Below are 5,685 nucleotides of genomic sequence, written 5' to 3'. Positions count from 1 at the left end.
AATTTACAGATAATTTCATATGACAATTAGTCTTCGACTTCGTGACTATTATCTAACTAGTCTAGCTTAAAAATACTCTATTTCACTAGTTTGAATCATAAAAATAGATTTTAGCCTACAACCATACACAGAGATTCATTAAAGATACATATATACATTTCAACGAGCTAGATTTATTCCCTTTCATACAGGAAATAATTATCACTTGTAATAGGTCAATACTTATCTTTACTTAACTGCTTTACCAACCACAAATCATCGAGAAAGGGAGTACTCCGCCCAACCAATGAGTTTTGTGTATACACACCATGAATCCCACCAAGCCAATTTATTCTCATAATAGTTTCATATGAAGAACCTTCACAGGTTCACCCCAGACCACCTGGTCCCAAACAACTACATTTTGGAGTCTTTAGTCTAAGAACTTAATCTTTAAATATTGTTTGACTAGCCAACCAGCTCAAGCACTTTGTGCCTTAGTAAAATCCTTCCTCTCCCTACAACATCCTTCGAGAGATTTTAGTCTTACAGTCTCTCGTCCTCAAGGTTTCCTCAGGTTATCCTTCCTCCCTCTTGGTTCCCTTGCCCCAACTGATATTATTTATCTCCTGGGAGAGGAATAACTGAGTAACTGTCTTCCAACTGTTCTGGTGAATGAATGTTTCTCTTTTATCACTTTGTCCCATAATTTGATGGCTGGCTAGAGCAAGAATAAATAAAATAATATTTATGATCCATTTTATGCCTTTACTTGGACCACAATTTTACCAAGTTATTTGCGGTAAAACAAAAACATTTACAATTTTATTGAGGGGTGTTACATCTTCCCCCCCTCGAGCGAAACACCATCCTAGGTGTTTCTTAGTCGTCAAATAATCTAGAATACACTTCAAGTTTATAATTCTAAGTTTTCCTAGGTAGCCTCTCCTGGTTGAAATAGTTTCACTGTACTCAACCTGGGTAACCGAGAATGTGTCAAGGTTCAACCAAGATTACTTGACTTGTTATACCTACATCCATAATCACTATGGTCATTAGCTTCCAATTGTCAATATATATATATATATATATATATATATATATATATATATATATATATATAATTTCAATCCTCATTACAAACACTACCAGTTTTTATTTATATACCAAGCAAAGATCACCAACATTCATCACAACGTAACTTGCACTCTTTAAGAGTTAGAAATATCATTATAAAATTATTATTGTAAATTATTTTACTTACCCAATGGGTATGCCAATTGGTAAAGAACCCACCATGGGGTTCCACTATAAGCTTCCAACCATAAAGGTATCCATTCTGTCTACACAATTTGCTTAACAATAATAACATGTTCAATCATTTATTATTCTTTTATGAGAAATTACGGCTAGTGCATTTTGTACTAAATAAAATTATTGTACTTTATCTCAATTCAAATGCTACATATGTATTAGTCGGCCATGAATATAGTTTATGGTAATTTCTTGTTCATAGTCAAGATGACCATATGTTCAAGTAAATTTAGTTATGCCCACCTCGGGATACTTTTCTATTTTTCTTTAGTGTCACCCACACACACACACACACACACATAACTTTGGCCCCTTGTCATATTAAATTATAGGTTATTAATATAAGAATTACACTATTTGCTTCCATATATTGTTAGGAGACTTCTCTATTTTATGCTCATATGCATATTGATTGTCCCATACTCACCATGTTACTATAATATGGTTATGTTCTTATAAATCGGGTCACATTCAATTCCTTTGACGAAATATTAATGTGTAAGGCTCAATTAAATATTAATAGACAATAACTCTACTCCAACCTTAGAGTAATTGGTTATCCTATTATCCTCTCATATAGTATCCTTTCTTGTCATCATAACAAGGAAGGGCTTATTGCTTTATTCCCATGATGGCCTGCAACCGATGGTTTGTTTCTTTAGCATCATCATACTTTTATGATGTCAAATATGTCACAACAAAATATTACCAGGCTCTGCGAATTACCTCAACTTACCACTTTCATGGTAACTATTATCTTGTCATTTGTGCAAGTGGACCCCATTATGCCTACGTCACTTATCCAATGATAATTTCATGCAAAATTTAGGACTCCATAATTCAGTTGGTTTTCTTTATTGTATTGTTTTCCTTTTGGTATTTCCTCAATAGATCATTGAGGTTAGAGACACAAATTGGTAATATTAGAAGAACTCAAAGGCACAATCTTGTTTCAAACCAACAAAAGCTAACCAATAAATTACACCACCAAATATTACCAACATTTCTTAAAAGATTTATTTTATTTTATTTTATGATGTGCCACAAATTTCTTTGATTACCTTGCTCCACTTATTCATTTGTTTCCTTATCACATCCCCCTATACCCATTATCAATCCTTTAGGTCATGTTAGGAAATAAAATTTTGTAGGGTATTACGACATATACTTTCATTCTCAGGTGTAATATATATATATATATATATATAGGTTATCCTTTTCCCATCTATGATATTGTCATCATAAGTTACCCTCCCTTACATCCATCAGGTACAAGACTCAACTAATTCTATATTCTCTATACAACTACTAAATTTGATGTAAAACTGATATCCTTTTAGGTATCAGTAACATTGTTTTGATATGCTTATATGCTTACTTAATATCTCATAGCAACCTGGATAATATTATCATGTTACTTTGAATTACGAGTCTCATATATGCCACTCATTTCAATATTTACGAGACTAGTATCCCTTCCATCTCAAATTACTACAATGAATTTCCACAACTCCTATTTTGTTGATTTTTATTTTTTTTAAATGGATATTTTATGTGGTAATTCTTTTAAAATTCCCAATTACTTGATTTTTGCAATCCTTCATGCTAGGATTGGTGCCAATTACTCTAATTTTGTAACCCATATTTCTGTGGATTTTCTCTATTTATGAAGAGGCTTATCGAGTAAAGAAGCTCATCAATTCTCTTATTTGTTTCTTCTCGTCAATCATGAATTCATTTACCATCAAGTTAATACCATACTAGTCTTATTTATTCCTGACTTATACTATTGACATTTAAATTTTTTCTTTTATTGTCACCATTATCGATGTATGCCATATCATTTTCTAATGCTCAAATAGATGGAAGGATTCTCATCTTTGCCACTAATGACCCAAACAACTCTGATTAACTCATTTTTATACATGTACTGGTAATCGTATGTGTCTTATATTTTCAGTTACTCTTTGATGGCAAGGCTTCATTTGGTATATCAATACCTCAAATATTTTGCTGAACTTTTCCTAATCTATATATACTTTGTTCTGAGTATTCCCCTTTCATTTATGGTTTGATCTGAAGCCCTTATCATAAAATATTTCCTTTTTATCTTGTTTTCCATACATAGTTAGATTGACTCTCCGGTGGGGATTTAGAATTAGTTTTACTTCATAATATTTCTTTGAATTCAGTCTTTCATGTAGCTTCTTCGTCAACATCCAGGTGTGAGGAGGTAAGTATCCCAACCAAATAATTACTTTCTAATTAAGAGTATTTCTTGCCAATAATACCTTTTGATTCATTTTTACCTATCTCTTCTTCAATAATTCATACTAGAGATTTTAATTTAAGACATTCTTATGGTTATCGACCACATAGTTTATGTGTCTAAACATAATTATATATATGATTAACAAAATGGATCACAATTAGAAACAGGTAATTAGCATGCGTATAACCCTGAACCTTCTAGTGAGATTTCATATGCAACACACAATATTCTTTTTAACCAACCCATGTGAGACTTTTATAATCGCGTGATAGTATGTGAATTAATACTTTACTTCCATTATCCACATACATATATCCTCTAATTTGTCTACCCACACACTTCCCTATAATTATAAATTACAACTTCTCACGATTCATTATCACGTCATGATTTTCTAATTAACATGTGCCAATACTTAAGTAATCCAACCACGCCCACCATTCCAATTTTCGCAAGTAACAATGGTCTCAACAACAAATCAATTAGTAATTGATAAATTTACTTAAATTTACTTAAAAATTGATCTATTTTATTGCTCATTGCTAGCACTTGATTAGTACTTTCTACACCCCATTCTGCATTTTTTTTTAAACAACGCAATGGATATGGGTCGAGGTTCTTCACCTAAACCCATATTTTCAAGATTCAATTTATGTAAGAGTGTAGAACCAAGTCCTTTAGGTGGAGTTACCACATTCCAATTCCTATTTATGGTAAAACATGACACAATGTACTATTGTTTACCCTTCATTAGGCCACAGTGTTGAACCTTTTAGCTCTAATACCACATGTTACATGCCTTGATTTTTTTTTTTTTTTTACTTTTTCATTTTCTTGAGTTACTTCATTGTATTTCAACATGTCTATACATAAACATGTCATTATAATTTCACATTTTATATATTTGAACTTGTTTATATTAGTTACTTGGCATATTGAATTTGGGATAGAGTGTCATGAAAATGTTCCAAAATTATTATTTCTTTCATGTTGTAACCTCATACCATAAAAATTATATTTAATTGTACACAAGACATATACTTTGTCATATTCCTAGCTTTGAAGTTTCAACAGATATGTATATACATATAAAGGTTCTAACATTACTAAATTTTACAATGTTTTGAGTATCCTTGCAAATTATGATTTTAAGTTCCTCCAATAGATAGGGAACTAAACTACTCTTAATAACACTACCAGTTCCCTACGAGAATTGGCAACACTATCAATTCCTTGTGGTAGGATCTAGATCCAAATACAATTTTCTTTTACCATATTCATGATTCGTGTTATACTTCGATAAGGTTCTGCGGCGTGTTCCTCGATGAAGTATTGAGTAAGGTATTTCCTTTTAATATTTCCGAGATCAAGCTTGTAGGTTACAGTTCTTCTTGTAAACTTTTATCATATTAATTTTCTGTGTCCTGGAAGTCTTGAAGTTTGTACAAGAGGTTTACGTTTCGTTGATCAATTTATGCTCATTAACGTTGAAGTAATCAGTTTCCATGTACATTACTTTTGGGAGATTCTAAGCAACGTGGCGTTAATATATTGTGATGCGGAAACTACAATTCTAGCCCTCAATCAATAGTGTTTAATGATCTGACAGTGCAAAACGTTTGGGGAAGTTATGGGTATAACTGCCCCTTCCCTTTCCGCTCTGGTACCTCATTCTTGCTATTGGATGCTTGATAGAGTTCAACTCTAGTGGTTCGAACCTATGCCATCGAATTTTGTCTACAAAGGTAATGAATTACTACATTTCAACCTGTGTTAGTTATGGTATTGGACATTGAAGCTTGTTTCTAACTTAATTTGACCTGCAAAAGCGGAGATGGGGTTTTTCTACTGCAACAATGTTGTTGTTTGCTTGTCAAAACTTTTCAATTCTTTTAACGCTTATCAAGGAAGAGATGGTATAATTGTTTCCCATCCTTTTACTGCCACACTATAAGTTTATGCTTCGCTTACTTATGCTTACCAGAGTGTTAACCCTATCCGTTTTCCCAGGTGCAAATAAGAGACTCCAGAATACCAAATAATCAGGTATTGATAGCCATTCTACTTCTCTTTCCTTGAACTAGTGTCCCTTATTGATTCTTATCCCCTTGCTAACCAAC

This window comes from Pinus tabuliformis, chromosome 1_2 (genome assembly GCF_031772625.1).
Source record: "Pinus tabuliformis cultivar Carrire ecotype Pingquan chromosome 1_2, CPIR1, whole genome shotgun sequence".
NCBI classification, from domain to species: domain Eukaryota; kingdom Viridiplantae; phylum Streptophyta; class Pinopsida; order Pinales; family Pinaceae; genus Pinus; species Pinus tabuliformis.
This window is presented reverse-complemented; position numbering follows the sequence as displayed.